A 26540-nucleotide genomic window follows, 5' to 3' on the forward strand; every position below is an offset into this window, starting at 1 on the left:
AAAATTTCTTTCTTTTTTCCTTTTAAAAAAAAAAAACTACCTGTAAGAGTAAATTTTTATCTTCGGCATTTTATCGTCTGCTACTTTACTTCGTTAAAATCGAATTGTCTAAAACTGAGAAATTTCGTTTGATGTTTATTTGAATTTTACGGATATATTTTATGACATTCACTGCCTATTTACAACTTTTATTTATATAAAATAAGCTGTTGCTTATTTTATATAAATAAAATAGTGGCTGAAAGAGCGGCTGATACTATCATCCATATTTTTATAGAAACATAAAATTTAGAATAATCATTTTTATAAAAGTCAAATTATGATATAAACATACAACCCTCTAGAGACCGAATTAATGGAAGTTCAATGGTTATGTAGAAATGATCTGCAGCTACGTAATGGCTAGATATGTCAGCAGGTTCTGTGGACAAGTAAGAATAATTATATAAACGACACCCAACATTCTGGATTCAATTACCAAAGAGGAAAATTTAATGAATTTAAGAATTTAAAAAGTTTTTAAACATAAAAAAATCGACTCATTTTTTATCCTAAAATGTATTTTTCCGCATAGCGTATTTTCATTATATCCTTAAAATTCTAATTTAGAATGTAATTGTCAAGAACTGAATTCTATTCATAATCTAATATAATAAGTAGTTATTACGGTTATTAATAAATCCTTCTTATAAAGTAATTGCAAATATTTCAAATAACTTTCTGTCTGAATGAAAATATTTTTCTGTGCAAATATTTCTAATTTTATATTAATCAAGATTGCACAAGATATTATTTATTTGCACTTCAATTCTTACCATCAGCTCTAACAGAAGTTACAAATATATTATATTTAATTAAGGAATGACAATCCAAGTTTAGAAACAGCGTACCGTAACAGCAATTCAATTATTGGCGCTGTATCCTTCACGTTACTCCCGATTGGCAAGCTACATGATTTTTAATGAGTATTCGGGTTTTGCTAGTAACTTCAGTTGGAAATCGCGTTAAACTAGGTTAGTTGGTAATTTGAACATAAAAAGAACATGGGAGATTTGGTTAAGATGCTTTGAAAGAGGACCTTTGTATAGAGAACCTAGAAAACTACGAAAACCAACCATGCAGCCTGGTTAAACTTCGAAACAAACAATTAGTACTTAACAATCTTCAAATGCTAGGCAACTGGTGAGGCTCCAATTAAATCTCCAATTTAGTATTTTATTTGTAAATATTTAAAATATTATTGTATTCTTAGACACAAAAAACACAATTTAACTCGTTAGTAAACTACCAAGCCGTAGTGCAAATGAATATTCAATTTCTTTTGCAATAATTGTATTCACTGAATATTCTTGGAATATGAGCTAAAGAAGGAATGTTCTCGGAAGATTAAAGAAGTGTTTAAATCCAGTAATATTAGGTTTGTCTTACAAAGCTCAGGTATCAAAACGATTCTGCAATTGCCCGAGTATTGACTTGTAAATGACTGTGAATTAAGCAGATGACTTTTAATCTTGCGTTATTCAGTCACAAAACGTATTCCAAATGTTTTGTATTGCATGACAATGCATCTTTTCATTATTCAATAACCAATCGAAAAACTGATTGTGTACTGAATCGTCCTGCACGTTCTTCAAATTTGTCTTCTTGTGATTTTTTTCTTTCCCCAAAACTAAAGTTGCCTTTCAAAGGAAAGTTTTTTGACACTGAAGAGATAAAAGAAGTATGACATCTAATTTTAGAGGCATGTCAAAAACAGATATCTACAAACCTTCTCTTCCACTATATGTTGTGCATTCAGACAAAGAGTTGCATTAGCGTAAATTCTATGATCTATTTTTATTAGACTCTGATTACTTTATTAACATACAGTAAATATATACTAAACCTTTTACTTCAGCTTCAGTAATTCGAAATTTTTGACGGAATTGTTGTCGGAACTAGGACTTAGAAGATAAATTAAATTGAATATTTCGATAATCCAATAAATTCAAGGTCGAAGCTTAAATATTTTACTTTTGGAGGAGGGGACTTTTTCCAGTTTTGGTCCATAATCCTAAGTATATTTGCTTCGATTACTTATTTTTTCCATAAAAGCGAAAATCTTACGCATGGTATACATATAGCTTCAAATTAAGATTTAATAATATACAGGGTGGTTATAATTAAAAGTCCACTTTGAAATGGTCATAAAAGGAAAACTACTGGATCAACTGTTATCAAACTTGGTAACCGTGTAAAGAAGGTCATGGGAATTTATTTTCCGTGAAAAAAAGTAAGTTCGAAACCTCACCACCAGGAGGGAAATGGCGCTGCAACATTGTTAAACGAAATATGGGTCGAAATCTAACTTAACCTTTTGTTACATGGGCTTAATATGAAGTATACCCTTAAGAAACTTTGAAGTAAGCAAATTAGCATTTAAAGACGTTAAAGTCGAGTGCGCCATCTGTGTAAGGGAGAAATTTGTTCGTGAAAACCATAAATTAGCAATTAGAAAATATGAGATCACAAGTGCGTACAATCTCAAAATCGTTTTCTTACAGATCGCTAATTTGTAATTTTTGAAGCCAGAATTCAGCCCTAAAACATGAAGATACTGATTCAAAACGCTTTTAATTGATTTGAGCCAAAGAAATCCTTCATGTCATCTACCTAGTTTCATTGCATTCCCTTACTGCATTACATTGCATAGCAGTCATTCCACCCAAGACAGCTAGTGGCTAATGGCTTGCTCTTCTTTTTTTAGGCTTTGTGTAAGTATATTAAAAAGCATTCAACTTTTTTAAACATATTGGTATTTCTGACATTAATTTTAAATAAATTTATCACCTTCCATTTTAAAATGGCTCACAAACGGCCGAGCGGTTAAGTCACTGAACACTGGTAGTTTGCTCCGGGGTTCGAATCCTGGCAAACAGGCTGGTTGCATGGGCATTTTCGTGTTTTTTCTCATGTGTAACGTGTATGCCAGCTGGTATCCCTTAGAAAGTTCTTCATGAAGGCATCCTTCCTTTAAGGCAGATAGCCCTGCTTTGCCGTAACTTAATAATCCAAGTCATTCCATTTCATCAGTATTTGGTCAGAGTCTTTATCAGTCTTTAAAGGCTAAGATTTTGATTGCATGAGATGAAAGGAAAGACTGGTTTCATCAAGAAGGTTATTTAGGTGATATCCTTTAGATGATATCTATATTCATTTTACAAACATTGGGATTTTTTGGAAGCAAGAAATTTGAAAAATGAGCAACTGCATAGCCAGGAATTGAACTACAGACCTCTTGAACATGCGCCGAGCGTGCAGACCACCACACCACAAAGGCACGCTAAGAAGGCGTGAGTAATACCTTTTAAAGTTACTGGATAAATTCCTGAATCGTCAAATAATTCGACATAGAAATCATGGGATATTCCGCTTATGATATGATATGATGTTCTATGACGTAATTTAAATTTATACAACCATATAGTCTAAAAACCAGTCGCTCTTCAACTTAAACTGCAACGATATGGTTTTTGCCTTTTCCGTTAGTTACTAACTCAATTGCTGCTATTTGCTGGTGTGCATGTCTAAGTGTTTTCTCTTTGAACACCTAATGAAGTTGGATGTTCAAAGAGAATATTCCCCTTTAAATTTTTGCTTCCCCCCAATTTCCTTCTTTACTTCTACTTATGTTTTCAGTGCTGACACAAGAAAATTAAGACTTTTCGATTGTTACACTTCCATAAATTTTGTATTCTTGTCAATTTTTAAAAATATCCGTTGCATCAAATGCTTTTCAGTTGAAGATAGCTTTTCATTTTCTAGACATTTTAACTATAAATAAAGTTTAAAGCAAAGTCCAAAGGATAAATATTTTAATTAAAAGATTTTTGTTAAATGAGGAAGAAATAAACGACTTCAGCAGCGCTTTTCCTGTACCACCGAGTGACCGAATTCTTATATCGGGTGCAAAAAATCTTAATCATATTATTTAAATTTTTTAAGCCTAAAAACTTCTATATTAAAGAACATGTTTTTTATATAATCTACAACATGAGAGAAAATTACTACTTAAAACATTCTTTCTAAGATGATTAATGTAAAAATTTATATATATATTTTTCAAATCTGGGACATGACCCAAACTGTCAACTTTCTGGTTGTTTAAAAAGATTGTGAAAATAAACATCAAACGAATGTTCTCAGTTTTAGGTAATTCAATTTAAATGCAGATAAAGTAAAGTAGCAGGCGATAACACAGCGAAGGTAAAAATTTACTCTTACAAACATTTAAAAAGAAAAGAAGAAAGAAAGAAATTTTAAATAAATATTAAAAATTTGAATAATATCATCTATAATTTTAAAAAGTAGCTTTCATATAGTATTAATAAATATTTATTATGCATCATTGAGAGAAAAAATATCATATAATTAATTCTTCATAAAAATTTATTTGAAATTTAAGGTTAAAAAATAGCTGAGGCAATTCAACTTAACAAAACTCATAAACCACATTTGGCGTTATTATCGCTCAAAAAAAGATGCCAAATTTCAAACCGCGCAAATATGTCAATTCCTGTATACCTTAGAAAATTTGGAATAAAAAAGTCTAATTTTTTGCAGGTATGCTTAGAAATACACCTACTTTAAGATGATAATAAAAAATTTTATAGGTTATAATTCAAAAGCTTTTTTCGAAAAATGTATAAAAATTATTTTAAAATACAAATTTTAAAAATAAATTATAAAAAATGGGTGAATTTTATTTGGAATGAACCTAAATTTCGAAATGTGAAAGAATGAATCAAAAAGGTTAAATAAAAAATGAGATATTAATAAATATATACCAAATTCAATTAACATTGAGGAGCTAAAATTTTGAGAGCTAATAAAAACTACTCGTGCGATTTTTAAAACTTGGTAGTCTGGCATAGTTTGAGCCACAGAATTGAAATATGGAAAAAATGGTATGTCATTTCAGAAAAAGTCTGATTTTGTGTCAAAATACCTATGTTAGAATGATTCTATATATTCTAAGTCGTGCTTTCGAGACATGAAAAACGCAATTTGAATTTCGTCAATCGGCCCAGTAGAACGGAAGATATAGAACTGTTTCATTTTGTGTGTGTGTGTGCAGTGTACAAGCACACACATACACATTTATACACTGATGAGCCAAAACATTATGACCAACACCACATTTTTCAATGAACTCATCTGGATGACGTGGAGGACATGTGATTAAGTGAGAATGGTATTAACTGCTGCTGATCTAAGTGAATTAGACAGAGGGCAGATTGTAATGGCCCCAAAACTTGCAACGAATATTTCCAAAACTGCACGACTAGTAGGATATTCATGATCTGCCATTGTTAGTATTTATGCAAAGTAGATAAATGACAGTGAAATCAGCAGTAGACAACTAGGTGTTTGGACATCAAAGACTGTCCTATTTGGTGTAGCAAAATCAGTGCCAGACAGTGGCTCAGCTGACAGCCCAATAAAATGCAAGTCCAAGTGCAAATATTTCAGAACACACAGCTCAGCAGACACTGTTGGATATGGGACTGCACCAGAGATGTCCTACTCATGTGCCTCTGTTGACCAAGCTTCATTGGCAACTACACCTACAATGAGCCCAGGAACATCGAGACTGAACCATGGATAAGTGCCATTTGCCTGGTCGGATAAATCACGATTTCTCATTCATCAATTTGATGGTATGCTGTTTTCCAGGCAAATGATTACTCACCTTCCATACACAGGCTGCTGTTTGTGGCATTACGCTTTGGGGGACATTCTCATGGGTGGCTCTGGGACCCTTAATTGTTGTAGAAGAGACCATAAAAGCTGAGGACTATCTAACTGTGGATCATTTGCACCCTTACATGGGTCTGTTTTCTCAACTAGAAATGAAACTAGAATTCAAACTAGAAACTTCTAGCAGGACAACGTCCTATGTCACAAGCTTGAAATGTGTTGGAGCAGTCAGGGAGTATATGAATTCTAATTAATGTCCTGGCCACACTAACTCAACAGATCTTCATACAATAAAGCACATTTCAGATGTCATGGACAAGCAGCTCACAGCTCAAACACCACCATGTAGGAATATCTAGATTTTGCAAGACCGCTGCTTAGACATTTGTATGGCCTGTCTCCAATTATCTACCAAGAATTTGTGGCATCCACACCTAGGCAAGTTGCAGCTGCTTTGCAGGCCAAAAGTATCACAATGCATTATTGAGTAGGTGATCATAATGTTTTGGCTCCTCAGCATATATTAACAAGCAGATGTAATAATAGGATGTTTTTAAAGCTATTCTAATTTAAAGAAAAAATTAATAAATTACATTACCAAGGAATATCATAACTTAAAAAATGATAAACATATAAACTTATCAAAACACACTGAAATGATATATTCGGAAGTCACTGCGACCCTATTTAAACATATACTGGATTCAAATATATACGGGACCGGATTTAAAAATGTATGTGTGTATCTATGCACCTATGTATGTATATATATTTGTGTATACACACACACACACACATACATTTCTGATTCTGGTCTCGATAACCAATTTTTCATTGCTAATAACTGAAAGTTTTCTTCTCCCTATATAAGACAAGTGATTTTCTGACTTCTTGGTACAGAAATGCTTTCATCTTCTGAAACAGCATTTGGAAATCATCTGCTAATTTTATCAAAGCACTGAAATCAGTTGCTTTACGATGTAGAACATACCACTAAATCTGATGAAAACAAGCGCTTTTTATAAAAGTTCCCCCCTCCATACAATTAACACATTCTATATATGCCTCTTTCAAAAATACATTTTAACTCTTTTTTTAATGGATTAGCCTGTCTGGAATTCCTAATGATTTTTAAAGCCTCTGCATAGTAAAAATTACAGACACTAATCTTTAAGATTACCTGTCCATCAGATGACACAGTACATGAGATTTCAAATACATTATACAGTACAAAGTCCGTAATTTGGACTCGTCGGGATTTTGTTGATTGCAGATTATGGTTTTTTCTGGATTATAGATCATCAATTTAAATCTGGTAAGATGGCATGCAGAAATTATGCAATTAAAAATATGAAACCGTAATTTATGAAATAAAGAGCAATTATGATTTAAAGGGTATCAAAATTTGCAAAAAAAAAAAAGCTTAATATTTATTTGTTTACTTTAGTAAACATTTCTATCAATGTAAGTTGTTTAAGTTGCTTCGTGTTTTGTGCTAATACTTTCTCCTTAATTCTATAAGCAGACATAATTTCTTGTTTAGTTACAAAGTTCCACTGTTAAAGTATTGTAATTGCTGTGTCGTGAATACCGAATAACTTGTCAATCAAAATTTTTTCATTTTCAATAACGTTCTCTGTTACTTTCTTCAATATCGGAAGCGTGCATGGGTAAAAGCTTTACTGGCTTTAGACGCATGCGTAGCGGATGCACGCATCAAACACGCATGCGTAAGTTTGTGGCTTTGAGGTGCGGATTATAGATCATTCCAGATAATGGACGTCCAGAATAGAAGTACAAAGTCCGATATCCAGACTCATCAGGACTTTGATGATTCCGGATTTGGGATTTTTCCGAATATTAGATCATCAGTACAAATCTAGTAAGATGGCATGCAGAAATTATAAAATTAAAAATAGAAAATTATGATTTATGAAAAATAAAGCATTTACTATTTTTTAGGGATGCATAATCTTTTTAGCAGAAGGGCCACTAACAGAAATGACTTGGTTGTTGACGACCAATAGCATATGGAAAACATTTGTAGGGGGGAATCAATGCAATAAGTTGTTTAATTTGCAATCCAGACATATTCTGCCATATCAAATTTAAATTGATTTGGAGACAATTATGTACGTATGCAAGCAAAGAGGGATGAGGTTTCCCTTTTTCCTTGCATGTGCTACTGGGGCCAAAACACCCAGTTCAGTTTGAAAAAAAATACAGTTTATGCTTGTGCATGATAATTTAATACTTGTATACAAATATTTTAATAAACGTGTGTACAAGTCTGCTATAGTTAAATACATTAGTGTGATGGATGAGAATGAATTTTATCAATAATTTTTTATATATTTGGTTGAAAGTTAGTTGTTGATATTCTTAAGACAGATTGCAAGTGTTGATCTGTCAATTTATTTCTTAATTTTGACTTATTTAGATTCATAAGAGAAAAAGTTTGTTCACATATATAAGTACTACCAAACATGGTAGCACATCTGCTTGCATTATTTTTTAAGCACAGAAATTCGGCAGGTAAAGTTCTATAAAAGTCTAGAATATCTAAATCATGGAATCTGGATTTGCATAAGTCATACGTTTGTAAATCGATAAGTTCTATTTGAACATCTTCTGGAGCTTCTTCAATTACAACAGAAAATGGATCCCCGAACAGTTTAAATTTAATCTTGTGCATCTCTTAAGTCTGCAAATCGCTTTTCAAAAGAAATAAGCAGCCTCTTTATTTGATCTGAATAATCCTGTTGTTTATCAGGAAAATTTTCTTTGAGTTTCTTCAGGTAAGGAAAACTGACAAAATTTTGATAGCCCAGCTGCTTTGAGTACAGCTGAAGTTTTAATTTGAAAGCAGATACTGCATTGGCCAGGTGATTAATGAATTGTTTTTTCCCCAACACATTTGTTTAGGTCATTCAGATGAGCTGTCACATCAACTAAAAGTGCTAAGTCCCACTTGAAAGATGGTTCCTTTAACATCCTAGTTTGTTTGCCATTTCCTTCAAGGAATGGTATAATTTCATCGATCAAATTTAGCAGACCTTTTCAAAGCCTCTTCACAGCTCAACCATTGTACTTCAGAGTAATATACGAGATCACTATGTGGTGCATCTGTGTGTTCTAGAATTTCCTTAAATTGCCTGTGGTTTAAACCATGTGAGCAAATAAAATTGATTGTATCGCTCACTACTTTCATTAGACAGTAAAATCATAGTTCTTTCACACATAGCTGTTCTTGGTGTACGATACAATGATACCCTAGCAAATCTTTTCATCTATCATCCAAATGGTTTCTCAGTAGAATCACCATGCCATTCTGAATTCCAGTCATGGCTGGAGCTCCATCAGTAGTGATACTATCAACTTTGTTAATATCAAAATTATGTGCAGAACACAAATTGAAAACTGAGGATAAAATATCAGTTCCAGTTGCTTGCCCCTTCACTGAACTCATTAAAACAAGTTCTTAAGTTACCTCAAAATTTTCAGAAATTCCTCTGACAAATAAAAGAAGCTGAATAGTTAAAGTAATATCTGTTGACTCATCAGCTGCTAGAGAAACGTACTTAAATTTGGTGGCAGCATTCTGTACTAGTTCAGTAACATCATCAGATAAATTTTCAATTCTTCTTTGAATTGTCATTCTGCTGAGACTCGCATTTTAAAATTTTTACGTAACTTCAGGGCATACTTTCTCGGAAGACAACAATATACATTCTTTTGCAAAATCACCATCAGTAAATGGGCGGCCACTTTTAGCAATTAAGGCTTCAATTCCCAAACTAACTTCAACACAGTTATCTAACTGTGAAGATACCTTTTTAAATAGATTCCTTTGACAAACGAGAACGGGAAAGAGATTCGATTTTACGATTTAGATCATCTCTGAAAATGTTGAGTGTTTCATGTCGTAGTGTTACTTAATGTTATACTCCTTGCAAACTATAATCGTAAAATTTTATATTAAGCATGTAATTCTATTATTTTGCACCACAAAAAAGTATTTCGAAGTCCAGGCCTCCGAAAATTTTCTGTTAGCGTCCACTAACTTTCTTTTCGCTTTGCATCCATTCATCATGGCAACTATCAAAACCACATGGAAAAAAAATTGCAAAATTTCTACATTGATTCCACTTTCAAAATAATATTTAAACGAAGAAAAAAAAATCGAAACATGAATCTTTTTTTTATGGTCTCAAAATGAAAGATAAACACACATGTGATAAAACAATGTATAGTCACGAAGCCAAGCAAATGAATGCACCATTTTGTACCCGAGAAAATATTTTTCTCTTACACTTTACTAGCGTATGCGTGCAAACACACTCGTGCTACGTCATACCACAGACTCTTTCTCAATCTTCTACAGGTGTTGGTCTTACAGGCTAGGAGCAATTTCCGTTTGTTTGACACCGGGAACTTGGCTCAGCGCCAAATTTTACTTCCAGGGGACAGAGTAGAATGAATAATGAAGGGGGAAGTGGTAAATTTTTTTTTTGCTCGCAACCCCTTCTAAAGACACCCGATGTGCCAAATCGCAATAAAGGTTTGAAAAGGTCTCAGTGGGCCACAAGTTGACTGCTCACGAACCATAGGTTGTGCATCCCTAATCTAAAGGATATCAAAATTTACAAAAAAAAAAAAAAAAAAAAAAAAGCTTAATATTTAATTTGTTTACTTTATTAAACATTTCTTTGAATGTAAATTCTTTAAGTTGCTTCATTTTCATTTTCATTATTGACAGACATAATTTCTTGTTCAGTTACTAAGTTGCACTGTTCAAGTCCTGTAATTGCTGTGTCGAGAATACCGAGTAACTTGTCAATCGAAATTTTTTCATTTTCAATAACCTCTCTGTCACTTTCTTGACTATCGGGAGTGGTATTTCCTGGATCTAGAACCATACTACAGATTTTGCAGTCCATTAATTGATTGATGATTGGAGCATTGTCATAGCAATGAAAAATCTGTTATATCATCTTCATTTACTATCGCTTCTCCACATTTCTTTACAAAATCCATTAATTGGAAAATTTCACCTGTGGTTTTGCAATATCCAAAAGCCTTTATATTCGCGGCTATCATCCTCACAAAGAAATATGGTAGCTGGCCAGAAATTATGCCAAGCATTTGGTGGCATATCCTCCCGCAATCTTGCGATGCTCCAATAGCAGATTTTATGCTAAAATATTTTTTTAAATCTTGAATAGTTGTGCCATTATTCAAGAAATTTAACATTGATTTTTAAAATGATACTTTATATTTGCATATCAGCGTGCACACTATTCCAATAGCCATAAGCTGAAAGGATGGACATACAGTTTGGAGGAAAGAATAATACGGGTACATTATCTTTCATTAAATCTTTCAAGTGAAATATGAGCCAAACAGTTATCTACAATCAGGACAATTTTTGCATCATCAGGTTAACCAACTGAATTCAAATTTTGCCGAGCTTCGGGTATGACATGATTTTCAAACCAGTCATACATTGATGCTTGTGTCATCCATGCTCTTTTATATGCAGGATATATAACTGAAAATCTTTACCCCTTTAAATGCTCGAGGTTGTGTGTTTTTCCCATTTCGAAAAGTTTATACATTAATAAATAATTGTGTGTCCCTGCAGCATTTGGGCATCTTAAAATTGTTAGTCTAGCTTTGGAATCTTTGACACCAGTTGGAACATTTTCTGTAGATGTTGCCAAGGTATTTCATGGTACATATTGCCAGAAAAGACTAGTTTCATCAGCGTTGTAAATTTGTACTGGAGATAAAGTTTCACTACTAATAAGTTCAATGAATTCATCTGCAAATAGTTCAGCAGCTTCAGCATCAGCTGAAGGTTTTTCATCTGAAATTTTTAATTGTATTATAGTGCAGCTATTGAGCACTCAGTTTTTAAGTACATTTCTTCGTGAAATATTTTGGCTAGGGCCATTAGCATTGGACCCGTCAATGGCATGCTCACACTGCATCTCTGTCTGAACATTCAGTTGTCACATTGTCATGATCATCACGTTTAGCATAGTGATATTTTTTCTGACATTCATTGAGAGTAGAGTGTCGGAATCCACAAAAAATTCATAATGTTCCTTTTTCTGTTTGGTCATATACAGTGGACTTTCCAGTGCCATACTCCTCACATAATTTTGGCAGGATTTACCTATATCCATTTTTTGCAACAATTTCATTTTTTGTTTAATGGACATCGAAACATGCTTCCGCTTTGTAGATCCTGTTGGAGTTCCAGAATTAGAAACTCTTTTCAACATAATCGAAAGTTCAGACCTTAGTTTTTAAACAACTGCTGTAATTCTAACATCCTGCATAAGCTGGATCAAATCAGAAAGTTAAGGAACAACCAGGACTGTGGAGTCGAGCAGATTTTGTTGTAAAAGGAGTCGGAACTGGAGTCGCTAAAAACAGGTTGACACCGACTCCAGTTTTTGTTGGACAGTTTGAATTTGAAATGAATTGAAAAAAAAAATAATTAATAACAAGCTGAGTTATTATTTTAATTTATGAACTATATACATTAATAAATAGTTAGTTTCTATTTTATTGTCATATTAATAATTAAATATAAGGAAGAAGGATAGAAGTCATATTTGTCATTAGTGATTAAACTGATTCATTTAGTTACAAAACTCCCTGGTAAATTTAGGTAAGTAGCAAAAGAAGCAAGAACTCCCAAAATTGATGCCATTCTTAGGAATTGAGCAGGAAAAGGAGCAATTATTGATCAGGCAATGCAATAAGGGAGTACATATTTGATGATAAAGAGGTTGTTAGAATTAAGAAAGTTTTTAGAAGATGTAGATAACCCTGATGTTTCACTAATAGATAGACTGTTCAATAAACTTGCAGAATTAGAAACTCTTCTTTCTACACCGTACATAGAAACAAAAAAGTTGCAATCTGAAGATTTGACAGAAGGCGAGAATGGAAGAATGTGATGTTTCCTCTTTCTGAAATGGAGGGTTTATTGCAAAACGAATCATTTCTTCAATGAAGAAAAGAGAAACTAGTTTGCTAGACAATGAGATCTTGCTGGGTCAATATATGTAGATCCGAACCACTGAATTTTCTTGGATGATGAACAAATTAAAAAGGCAAAGAGAGCCATGTGTCAACTTTCATTAAGAATGAAATTATTCTCAGAACAATTGGAGAATTCGAATCAGGACAGTCAAACTGCAAACATTACAACTGAGTCTCTATCATCCTGTCCAAAGATGAATTAGATTTTAAGAAATGTTTTTGGATAATATTGAAAAGGCTAAGGCAAAGCGAATGAAAATAAAGACCAAGAGCCTTTAGATATAAAAATGAAAAAATACAAACAAGATTTCTAGACAGCCTTTGAAGAACTAGAGAAATATGATTGCGTTTGCAGACACTTCTTTTAGAACTTATTAAAAATCTATTATGAAAAGTTAAAAGAAGTAGCCCTAACAGTAACAGCTCTTCCTCCTACTCAAGTTAGTGTGGAAAGACTCTTCTCAGCTCTGAAGTTTATCAAATCGGATCTATGGCCCTCCAACAAAGAAGGCCTTGCTGAAGTTATACTTTTTCTTAGAAATAACTAATGCCAGTTTTTCCATTTCATAATAAATGCTAATTAATATAAATAATTCGCTGTGCCATCAATTTTTCCCCTGTAGCATCTATTTCTTCTTCTATATTAAAAAATAAGCTGTAATCCATGTATATATGTTTACATATATATATATATATGAGGGAGTCGGAGTCAGAGTCTAAAATTCCAGGAGTCTGACATTTTTCCTACCGACTCCACAGCCCTGAGAACAGCACAATCTGCTAGATTCTTTGGAATCAGTAAAGTATAATTTTAGCCTAGCTTAGCAACGTCTGCTATACATTTTTGGCTATGTAGCATGTGACTGGCAACAAAAGACAAAATGTTCCGTTAAATTTTGTCATGCTTCTACCGCGCACTGACACAATTAAGCCTGAATTGTATTAATTTAGTTATTTATCATACTTACGCCTAATTCTTCTACATGCACATGCTTATCCGAGTCCTGAATAAATGAATTCTCACACATACTTAAGCTTACTGAGGGCCGTCGCTAGACATTTTGCCGCCTGATGCCGTCTCTTCGGGTCCTAAATTCTGCCATCAAGCGCCTCTCTACGTTCTAAATTTTTGCCGCCCTTTAATTTTGTCCCAGTTATTTCCTTAAATTCTAAAAATTTTATCATCTCTTAATTTTGTTAGTCGGTACCTCTCTAAATTTCAAAAATTTTGTCTTCCCTAAATTCTTCTGCTCAGTGCAGCCATACAAGCTCTGGTGCCGGTATTGTGTATATGTGAATAACAAATTATTTGTAATTCAAATAGCTCTAAATGTAATCTTTTGGCCTATAAGTGTCATTAACACAATCTATTTTTAAATATGGAAATTTTTTTATTAGTTTTCCTTGTCAACATTTACCACATTTAACTAAAATCTGCAACTATCACCAGTGGCGTAAGTAAAGGTATGCAAGGAATGCCATTGCATTGGGGTCCAAAGGTTTAGGAGGCCCTTAAGTGTCCTACTGAACTACATTTACATGCTTAAACTTAAAACACGGATTCTATTATCTATGAACACACACATAATAAAATATTTTTTCTTTTAAGTTTCTAAGGGCCCCCTAATATACAACGCAAATAGGGGGACCTTGGAAGCAGATGAAACAGCTAAATTCAGTGTTACAGACACCCAAATTTCAACTGAAGGAAAACAAAAAGGGTGTATGCTTTCATTTTGATTCCCCTCTAGAGGACATCTTTCAAGTTATTAGTAATAACTGAGGCCAGGCTGTTGCTCGTCTATTGTGAGAACAATAGCCTAAATTTCTTGAGGCAGGTATGTGCAAGATGCATCCAAGATGCAAGACAGCTACGTAAATATTTCGAAATTCTTCAAAACATTTAGGTGCATTTCGGAGAAAGTTTAAAAAGATAGAGTTTACTTTCTTCGGGAGACTCTGATACTACTCTCAAAATTCTAAATCCTACAAGGTGGGCTGGACGATTATCATTTTTGACAGCAATTAAACTAAGATACTTTGACATCTTAAAAACATTAAATAAGTTATATTAACGTCAAAGAAAGCACAAAGATAAAACATTGCAAATAGGTTAAAAACAAATGGAGTCTTTTAAATTTTTATTCTTAACAATTTTTATGAAAAACGTTTTATCTTTTACTAATGCAGCGTCTCAAGTATTACAAAGAAAAATCAATCTTATCAATATCTAAAAGATGTTTCTATCAGTATGCAAAATATCAGAAACAAGTCTGAATATATTATAAAAGCAGCTGAGTTTATTGCAAATAAATGGAGCAGAGGAACTAAATTTAAAAATTAAAAAAAAAAAAAAAAAAAAAAGAAAAGGAAAAAAAAAAAGAAAAAGAAAGAAAAGAGACAAAAAAAAACTTTTTTTTATGGTTCAATGTGAGGATAACAGGTTTAAAAATTCCAAAATATATTTTAAAATAAATGTTTTTTATATGCTGCTGTCGCTATCTTAAATACTCAGTTAACATATAGAATGACTGGAATGACAAAAATTGCAATGATTTCCTTTTTTGGACCTAAAAATCTGTCATCATAAACAAATGTGAAAATTATTAATAATATTTTTAAAATATAGAAAACACATAAAGGAGACTTTACTAATGCCCTGGAAGTTAACTGCTGTGATTTATAAATACTTTCAGATCAGAAATCCATTAATGATTTAGTTAAATTAGCAGTGGTAAAATATTATGACATGTCAAGTACTTATTCAGAAGTACGCAATTTATTTGTATTGTGTTTATCATTACTTGTAGCCACAGTCACGAGTGAGAGATTATTTTCAAAACTGTAAAATCTAGAATTTCGGGTATATTCAGACCACAATTATCCTCGTATATTTCACTATGAATTTGAGGATTTAAATACTGTAAATTATTTCTTTATCAATTAAAAAGAATTTAATATTAGGCGATATGAATTTTTAATGTGATAATTTATCTGAAGATAAAATTCATTTGTTTTTTCCCTGTTCATTAACAAATTTCATGAATGCCCTGTTAAAAAAATTAAATTATATCCTTCAAATTAAATACGCTAAAAATTAGAAATAACCTTTCAATATATATAAAACTATTTTTTTTAAATATTAACATAACTAAAAAGAAGACAGCATGCTATGAAAAACTCATAACCTCAAGGGTAAAAGTACGTAATGCTCAATAGACTTGATTAACTACACAAGTATTTAGTAGCACAACACTTTCATAATTCTTCTAGTCAATAAATGTAAATATTGCAGATTTGTATGACCAAATGCTTAATGTACTACATAAAATTATACAATGACTACTGCATCAAAAAAAAAAAAAAAAAAAAAAAAAAAAAAAAAAAAAAAACTGTGATAAAAAAATAATACATTTATTCATAGAGCATAACTAATAGCTATCCTGATTACACATCTATGGTATTATTAAAAATAATTATTCAATCTAACAAGGCCCCCAAAATATCCAATTTTTTGCTAACATAGTAAAACATTTACAAACATTTATCCAAAACTGTCTGATTTGGTGAAAAATTCATCATAATTGATGCTATTTATATGAAAGGCATTCCTTTTGAAAATTCCAAATTAAAAAAAAATCTAAAAATAACAATGATTTTTAGTAATCTTCTGTTCTTGGGATTGGATTTAGAAATGTAAAAACGTGTTGCAAGTGCACACACATACATATGCATGTACACATAAACATGTATATATGAACACATCAATTCATCTATATATGAACACACCAATCCATCAATACATATATTTCTGAATCCGGGTCCTGTGCGATAAACTCATCGAGTTTGCCTGAGCCGAAGAGTACCGTGAAACTTATGTACCTATCAAATATATGTTTGTATACTTTATAGATAGATAGGTGAAATATGGCATTTTAAAATTACAATATCTAGCACAAAAATTAGTTTTAATAAAAAAAAATTAAATTCTTTTGAGAGAATGCATAATCATTGGAATGAAAATCAATTTGCAATGAATATGGAAATTTATGAAAGGACACACAGTTCAAATAAGTTATGTATTAAAAAATATCTAAATAATATTAAACATGGGGGCTAATTTATTATTTCAAACATATAGGTACTAAGCACATATCTTTATGATTCAATTAAAAGAGGCTTATCTTACAAAAAAAATAGAATAACATGAATTCATATTCATTTGTCAACAAAGCTATTAAACATACATTTAATTAATGAACAAATTTACAATAAAAATGTTGATTTTTACCCCTAATCTGTTACAGTGACATAAATCAAGAATCATAATAATTATATCATTTAAAAAAATACATAATATTATACATAATAGTTTCTCCGGAACACACTAAAATGCAGGCATGCTGTGCAAAATCAAAACCGGAAACTTAGAAAACACATTAAAACCAAAATTTTGCACCAAAAAAAAAAAAAAAAAAAAAAAAATTACAGTTAGGTAAGAAACTAGAAACTGTATAGTAAAACTATAAACTATGTGTAAAAAATGTAGGATTTCAGCTGGATGAAGATCAGCTAGTTCTTTTCTTAAATTCCATTTTCAAATTTTCTTATACGGGAGATTCTGATGTGCATATGAGAGCAAGTAAATAAAAATGTTACATGATTTCCTGTTTCTTAAAAACTAACAAAATAAAAATATAATTACAAATACTATGATCCTTCTAAACGATAATTATAGAATGCAAAATAATAATAACTCACTGGTAGAATAAAACCCACTCTCTCAAACTTCAAACTCAGATGGCTTATGGCCCACAATTACGGTCAGACAGCGGCACTATTTTTGTGAAGCTATACCATTTTACATCACTAATAGGCAAACAAGAATAAAAAAATTAAAGGAGATTAGCTAGTAAAGTTTACCAAAAATAAAATATTTATGAATTTAAGTTTTAAAACACATCTCCGTAAACCATAAATTCCAAATTATTTAGGTTAAAAAAATGAAGGACTATTTGTCCTTCATTTGTGGCAACAGAAATATTTTCACAGTTAATCAAAACATATTTATCTACTACATGTGACTGTAAGTTTGCCGAGCTGTATTTTTATTTAAAATGTTTATTTCCAATGGAGTTTTGATCATGTTTCCCATTTGAAGAAAAATTTTATGCGTATTAAGTTTTTTGAAAGCGAATTATTTTTAGTTTAAAAGAATTTGTTACTTAATCAATTCTTTTATTATCTATAATCGGTGATACTGCCTTAGTTTTAGAAACTAGGTAAACTAGTATTAGTTCTAAGATAATATTTAACAAATGCATTAATTTTAATTACTGATTTTAAAAATAATTAAATGACTTGAATTATTAAATTAAATGACTAGAAGAAACGGTGCGAAACTAACAATTTTATATGAGAATTTTTTGTGTCTTATAAGTTGAAAAAGTAGGTACATGTTAACCAATAAGCAGTATCTCTTGCTATAATGTTGTGTTAACCCCTTCTTGTTCGAATACTTTTTCGAATTTCTGACCTTCAAAAAGCATTTTTTTTAATTGCTGAAAATTAATATGTGTTCTATCCTTAATTCGAAAATGCAAAATATTTTTGACAGTAAGCAGTTTTTGATGGATCTATGGGTGGTCAAATATGTGATATCCCGTTCGCCGATCACCAGTTTGCCATGAAATGCACCAAGGTTTAAAATTTAAAAAATACAATGTGATACTATACATATTTATTAACTCTATTGTTTTGATTTGTTTAATATAAATATCTACATAAAAATAATGATTAAAATTACATAAAAAATGCTTTAGAAAATGGCTTTCCAACCTTACTGTTAAAACAGCTTTACAACCTGCCTTGGACATCAGAGCATAAAAACCAAATTTATCACAAAACCAAAATCATATATTTAATCCAAAGAAAAAATTTTTTTACTTACTTTATCAAAAAAAATTGGCTATGAATTTCAAAAGTTTCTTGAATTTTTTTTTTTTTTTTTAAGTTGAAATTCTAACACATGTCATGCAGATATTCAGGGCGGGAAATCTCACTGCGAAAATTGGGAAGAAACTAGGGCAAAAGTATATTTAAGGCAATTTTTATAAGTATATTTAAGACGATTAAAGTATTTTTTGCGGCACATGGAATCAGAGTTTGTGCAATTCTTTGACTTGTTATTTTGGCTTGCATAGCGGCAATTTTTGGTCTACGCAAAGCCAAAATAACAAGACAAGAATTGCACAAACTCGGTATACATGTACACATCGACCTATTTTCACTTAAAAAAATATCCCAGAATTGCACAAAAATGACATTGCGCACTCCCTTTATCCATGTACACATCGACCTGTTTTCACTTTAAAAAAAATCCCAGAATTCCACAAAAATGGCATTGGGCACAAACTTGAGTTTGTCCATGTACACGTCGATGTATTTTCACTTTCACTGCAAAGTCAAAGGAGCACCCAATTCTACAGTAGAGGCAAACCAAAAAATATATAAAGAAAAACCCGTTATGCATATAAGCACTACACAAAGCAAATATGCACTTACCTTATTTAGAAATTCCTTCGTCTTCAGTCTGTGGCACACAAAATTCCTTAACAGCATCAAAAAACTTCCTAAAATTATCTGAACTCGAATCCGTATATTGGCGTCGTCACATAAATTCGCAAAAATAAGAGTAAAAAATATCATACGTAGTTCCGGACTGTCCAGAAAATGGTTACTAAGTAAACCTTTATTTATGCGACATTCAATTAATGCACTTTTCCCCTTTCATTCCAAATTGTACAGAAACTTCAAATTAGTCTTACTACATTCAGACATTCTACCGTCTAAATAAAGAAACAAGCAATGTACTTCCTAACAACACACGCCACAAAAGCCCTTACAAAACATCCCATGATTCAAAATTTTCTGAGATAATGCAAACGATTATGTCATAATAGGGTTTCCATAACATTCAAGTACTCATGTTACCATAAATGAAACAACAATTTCGTGATAATACAAGGGGTACCTTAAAGTCAACTCTAACCAAAATTAGGACTAGTCACGTTGTCTCTGAGCAATATTTGGAAATATGTAAATAATTGCAGAATTTAAAGTGATGAATTCAGTTTCAACGTTGGAATTTTTCACTGCATCACATGGCATGCAACACTGACCTTACGGTGGCACAAAAACCTAAACAGGTGAGATGCGACGCCAACCAAGAAGGGGTTAAAACAGTTGTCAGCAATATATGCCAATAGCATACTTATACTGAAAGAAGGGATTCATAATTGGGTGTAATTTGCTTCTGCCTCTTTTTTTTTTTTTTTTTTTTTTTTTTTTTTATTTAAATCATGGAAGAGAACATTTTTTGTTATTGTTGTCTTTATTTCAAATCAGCTTATCCTTAAAATTTTTATAATTTTGACTTTGATATGTCTTTGTTAAAGTTAAGATCTTTCCAGATGAAAGTACTGAAATACAAAAAATTATAATTTCTAGTGAATTAAATATAAAATATGTAATTGCTGTCATCCTTATCTACCTATAAGTGTTTATCACCATTTACCTTCCATTATTCATCAGAATATGGTACTGAACGACTTATGTTTGTTAAAATCTTCAAAATCTTTAGCTATTTTATGTCATAATTAGTGTAAAATTCATGCTTAGTAGTTTAATAAATTTTAAAATAAATGTAGTTATTGCTTTGGGTTATAATCAAATACCAAGATAAAGCATACGAAAAGTTATAACAACAAGCATTTTTTTATCACCCTTAATCATATTAATTTGAATTAAGTGAAAAATGTTTGTTAATTTTTTTTTTACTTTCTCGGATTGTGAATTTTTTTTTTTTCAAGAGATGCTTCTGAGGTTATTATCTGTCTCTGTGTATATATAATAAATATGTAAACCCCAGGTTTTGCTGAACTATTTTATAGTAAAAGCACTTATAGCTGCTTCCTTGATATTACAGTATCATAACTTTTTAAAAAATTTAAAACAAAATTATCCTAATATTATTTCTGTGCAGTTTTGAATTTTACTGGCATTGAATTTCATTTCTTACATGTCTTTGCAAATTTGGTTCTAAATTTCTTACTTTTTATTTATTATTAATATATATATGTAAGGGTATTAAAATGAAAGCATACTAATTTATTTACTAAAGAAATATTGATTATATTATCTTCTAATATAAATTTAGTAGAATGTATCAAAAAGAGGGAACCCATATGTAGGAAGTTTAATTCCGAAAATTGTGTTTTAAAGGAACTTGAATGTAATCATGAAAAAAACGTTTTAAGGGAACTTGAATTTAAGTCGTGAATAACAAAATTTCAAACTTTGGAAAAGAAATAAAAAATAAAAAAACAAGTAATCGCTATTGATCGGAAATTAGTTGACTTTTCAAGGGGAACAAACCAACTCTCGTTCAATGAACAATAATTAATAAATGAAGGTGTTTCATCTTTTACTCATGTAAGAATCATTATGCCAAACTGGCAAATTAAGTTAGGCCAAAATTTTAGTTTCATGAAGCGATGGAATTTATAGCCAAAGTAGAGTATCGAAGAACTCATTCTGAAAGAAGCATTTTCCCTAATATAAGATTCTTTAGAAATTTTGAGTGAAAAACCAATTTATGTAGTAAAATTTACAAGATACTTGAGTAAATGTCCCCCGACACCTTCACTTTTATTCATGTTAATTTAAGACTATTTTTATATAAATAAACGTTATAAACAGCAGTAATCTTAACTGTAATTATGAAATAGAACTCAAAGTAATTGAAATAAACATGAGAAACAAATGAAATAAAAGTTAAAAAATTGAAATATATATAATAAGAAATAATGAAATGTAAAATGTGAAATGTATATGAAAATTTAAAAGGCCAGAAAATGCATTAATTAACTTACATTCTAGTGGGATGTTGGTAAAGTGTTTTCATCTGTGTCTTACTCATAAGGGGGGTGTGTCCGAAATTTCGTTATCGTCAGTGGGGATACTTTGAAATATTACAGGCGGTGAAACTTTTGAGAAGCTATTCTTGGTACATGGGAGGGACTAAAAATGTTTGACGGAGGTTTATTGTGGAGTTCTTATGTGAGTGAAAACGTCTGTTAAAATTTTTTAATATACTAACTAATGAATAGGAATTAATTAATTTCTGACTCATTGTCATGTCGGAATGAGGAGCAAAAGAAAAAAGTAATTTGGGTAGAGTAGACTTTAAGGTACCCCTTGTATTATGGCGAAGTTGTTTGATTTATCGCCAAGTTGTTGTTTCATTTATGGTAGCCTGAGTAGTTGAATGTTATGAAAACACTATTGTGACGTATTCGGGTGAATGATTCTGGGAAATTTTGAATCATGGGATGTTTTGTAAGCGTTTTTGTGGTGTGTGTTGGTTTGATTCTTTACACGGTAGAATGGCGAATGTAGTAAGTTTAATTTGAAGTTTCTGTACGATTTGGAGCGAAAGGGAAAAGAGCTTTAATTGACTGGTGTGTAAATGAAGGTTTACTTAGTAGCCATTATAAGTGTCCTGTATGTAGGAAGGATATGCGTCTAGTCGAATGTAAAAAGCGTTTAGATGGATTTGAATGGGTTTGTAGGAAGAAAGGTTCAGATGGTCACTATGTGAAGCGTTCGATCAAAAAGAGTACCTGGTTTGAAAAAAGTCATTTGAATATGATTGATATTTTGATTTTTACGTGGCTCTAGGTGTACGAAGCGAGCTCGAAAATCACGGTAAGTGAATATTTGCTTTCGGTAGTGCTTAAAAGTATAACATGTTTTTCCTTTTTTATGTTATTTTATTGTTTGGTTTAAAATGTATTTTAGTGAGATTATATATTTTTTGTTTTGTAGAATTTGGTGTTCCTTTGACTTTTTAAGTGAAAATATATTGATGTGTACATGGACAAAGTAAAGGGAGTGTGCTATGCAAGTTTGTGCAATTCTGGGATTTTTTTTTAAGTGAAAATAGGTGTACGTGTACATGGATAAAGTTAAAAGAGTGCATAGTGCCATCTTTGTGCAATTTGGGGATATTTTTTTAAGTGAAAATAGGTCGACATGTACATGGATAAAGTCAAAGAAGTATGCAAGGCCATTTTTGTGCAATTCAGGGATTTTTTTTAAAGTGAAAATAAGTCGACGTGTACATGGATATCGAGTTTGTGCAATTGTTTGTCTTGTTATGTTGGCTTTGTGTAGCGGTGAGTTTTGGAGCAAAAATCGCCCCTTCGCAAGCCAAAATAACGAGTCAAATAATTGCACAAAATCGGTTTCCATGTACCGCCAAAAGTCGCCAAGTTTCACCAAGGGGTACCCTCAACTATACTTTTGCCAGTAATTTTCACTGTCGAAGAGCTATTTGACAGACTATAGAGTATGAAATAGGCTCATTTTTTTATTAACAGTATAAGAAAAGTCTAAAAACATTTTTTTTTTTTTTTTTTAACGTTATATGCAATTTTGTAATTACTCTATGTACAAATCCTCCAACTGATAGTCATCCAACTTATACCACCTTCTCAGGTTTAGGAACAAATTATCATATCCCTATCAACAGTGCTTAAATTGCGTCGGAGCCCGGCTCCGGTACTTCTCAATTTTTAAGATAAATTACAATTCTAGCCGAAGCGCTAAATAAGAGGAGCTCCGGTACTTCTTTTTATAAAACTGAACCACATTTTAAAGGGGAAAAAATTTAGAATTCCTAACATTTTAGTTTAACAATATGCAGACCTTTAGAAATACGAACTCATGAGAACATGAGATGTTCAAATAAAGTCCCCTCACTCACATGCAGAAACCTTTCCTTTTAAGAAGGGCAATAAATTTGGGAGAGTTTGTTTAGGAATGCGTAAATTTCTCACCAGTGTCATCTTATCAAGTGTATTGTTATCGATGCTTGCAGTTAGTTACCCTCGCAGGAGGGAAAATTTGTGTTCTTAAATGTGCCTTAAGTGACAGTGAGTACAATAAGAGTGTTTACTCAGATAAACTGCTCAAGCATATCCTATACATCGTCTTTCGGATGGTATCCACAAATTGGGGGTGGAAGCGTAACCAGCAATTTTACAGCAATCCTTTACATTCATCCTTAGGATTCAGATTCAGGACTCATTTTACCCCTGACACACATCTGCTTGATGGCTATAATTATATCAGCAGAGAGCTGCGGTCAAATAGAAAGTTCTTTCTCACCAAGATTCCCCTCATTTTTTTGTTCCTACCCATTCATACCCTCATTCTGTTTCACCCTGGAATTTTCATCAGCTATACTTTAAGTATATTTAATTTTTGTGATGATAAGAGAACCCCCTCCTATAATCAGAGCTTAAATTGGGCCGGAGCCCACCGGATTTCGGCTCCGGTGCTTCTTAGTTTTTGTAATAAATCATAATTCTAGCCGGAACGCACCGGAGCCTTGAATAAGAAGGCTTGCGGCACATTTTTTATGTAACTAAATAACAATTTCAGAAGAAATTTTATCTCGAAAATTTTATTTTAACAATAAAATTATATTAAAAATCGCTTATTAAATTTTAATTTATTTCTTTACATTTTATTTAATTTTAATTATTTAATTAATTCAATCTTTAATTATTTCAATAAATAATAACTAATTATCTAATAATTAGCAATTAAATTATAATTAATTAATTATATAATATTTATCAATTAAATAACAGTTTATAACATTAATTGAATAACTATTAATTAATTTGATAATAATTAGCTTTTTAATTATTAATGAGCTTAATAGTCATTTTATTTATTTATTTACTCTTGTTCCTGTTTGCTGACGGTCTTCCATAGGGCTCCGGCACTTCTAATCTTAAAAATTAAGCTCTGCCTATCAGTTAAATGATTTAGAGTGAGTATTTAACACCTGCCCTTTTAAGACGATGGTTAATAAATTGATTAGGTATTAGATTATTTTTAAGAATTTTAATAAGGAGCAAAACTTCGCATTGTAGATCTATCGTATCTGTGCAAATATTTTTAATAGGTTGTATTTGATTTAAGATAGTATTACTAATAACTTTTTTGGAGATGTTGGAAGTCCAGTTTATTAATTTGTTAGTATTGAAATTGAAGTTTCTTGTTTTGTCAAACAGTAAAATGTTTTTGTAGTTAATTATTTGAAGATCAAGATAGTTGATGTTATTTTGCGAATGATTAGTTTTATTAAGTGTAAGGCATTCTGGATAAATCTATTAAATGTAATAAGTATTCAATCTTATTAAATGTAATAAGATCATGTATATATCGGTAAGTGTGCTTGTGTGCTTGTAGTAATTTAATTCTTGCTGTTGTAAATTTTTTTGGAAGGTAAATTCTTTGATAAATGAAAAGAGATTACAGATGGAAGTACTGAAATGTGCACTCTTTGGAAATCCTCTGACTTGTTTAAAAAGTTGATTTTGAAATTTAATGTAGTTTTGAAAAATGGTGCATTTTAGGTAGGTTTTCCATTTACTAAAGTTCATAATCATGAGCATAGCAGGGAAGAATTTAGGCAGATTTAGTAGACTAGTATAGATTTCTTTTCATGGCTGTACTGATACACCCTGTATATTTTATATGAATTTAGCAAACTTCTGATTAGAAACTCAGCGATCTGAAAGCTTTGCATATCCACTCTGCAAAGCATAATGTATATATGTTTCAAATTTAATCAGAATACTCTGCAATATAAAAAAGTAGTGTTTTGACTAGGGAAAACACAGTTATATTAATTTTTTTCTAATTTAATAAAAAAAACTCAGCTATTTAAGAGAAATGGGCTGTACTGCCGAAATTAAGATATTTCAAAGTGTGTTATCATTCAGCAAAGTGTAAAATATTTAATTTTTCATGCAATAACATGCGTGCAATTGCATCGCACACATTTTGTTTGCTTTTGAAAATGAATTTATAATAGTCGGGCATCATAAAAGGGGCATCATGAGCTTCAGAAACAAACTGGCAATGGTAAGCAAGACTGGAAAATGTTGAAGTGCATGCTGCTGAAGCCTATACATATGAAACAAACGAGCAACGGGAAGCAAAATTTGAAAATATTCTAGTACACACTGTTCGATTTAGACGGACACTGGGCACTGATTTAAATCTTGATGCATTCCATTACGATGCTAATTATGATTACGGTCTTCAGCCAGGTGTGGGTGTTGGAAAGATGGATAAATTATAATGTATTGCAAAGCCCTCAAATTTAAGAATGAAGCACCAGAAATGTTGCTATAGAGTTAGAAAAGTGAAATTGCCTACACCAGGTGGGAAAAAAATATTGTGTATCCAAAAGCATTTCAATGAACAGAATTAAAACGCAAACACTTTATTTCCCTTAAGTAGCACTACAATGCATGCCAGGTAACACACACTCTTATATATATATATACAGTCAAAAGTCGTTAATTCGGACACCCATAATCCGGAATGATCTATAAGCCGGACTTCAAAGCTACAAACTTTCTGCGCATGCGTCGCATAGGCGTTTACGCCTGTGCGTAAGACCTTTACGGCTGCAAATTTGGGTGTGCGCAAGTGCATAATACGTTTACGCATGCGCGTTTAATGTATAACGGACGGTATAAACTAAGCTAAAATTATCTAATTCAGTTAATGTTGCAGATTACGTTGTTCCTTAATCTTTAAATTGGATCCGGCTTATTATTTTTTGTTAGAGCAATTTTATAAAAGTAAGCTTG

General features: G+C 31.6%; 2 protein-coding genes across 3 annotated transcripts in view; one reads left to right on the top strand and one right to left on the bottom strand.

Moving 5' to 3' along the window:
- Positions 1-17679, bottom strand: part of CSN6 (COP9 signalosome subunit 6) — a 67640-nt gene extending 49961 nt beyond the window's left edge. Inside the window, exon 1 of the mRNA XM_085826821.1 lies at positions 17560-17679. The gene's annotated coding sequence lies outside the window, so the exon portion shown is untranslated. The remainder of the gene's footprint in view (positions 1-17559) is intronic.
- Positions 17680-17846: 167 nt separating this feature from the next.
- TAF1B (TATA box-binding protein-associated factor RNA polymerase I subunit B) overlaps positions 17847-26540 on the top strand; it is a 70874-nt gene continuing 62180 nt past the window's right edge. Inside the window, exon 1 of one of the 2 annotated variants that reach the window (XM_035365518.2) lies at positions 17847-17884. The gene's annotated coding sequence lies outside the window, so the exon portion shown is untranslated. Of the gene's footprint in view, positions 17885-17930; positions 18081-26540 lie in introns of those variants that run through there. The other variant, XM_035365515.2, reaches the window with a different exon arrangement.

Source organism: Stegodyphus dumicola, chromosome 1, assembly GCF_044657685.1.
Source record: "Stegodyphus dumicola isolate Sdum_Otavi_A_Nest chromosome 1, ASM4465768v1".
Classification (NCBI taxonomy): domain Eukaryota; kingdom Metazoa; phylum Arthropoda; class Arachnida; order Araneae; family Eresidae; genus Stegodyphus; species Stegodyphus dumicola.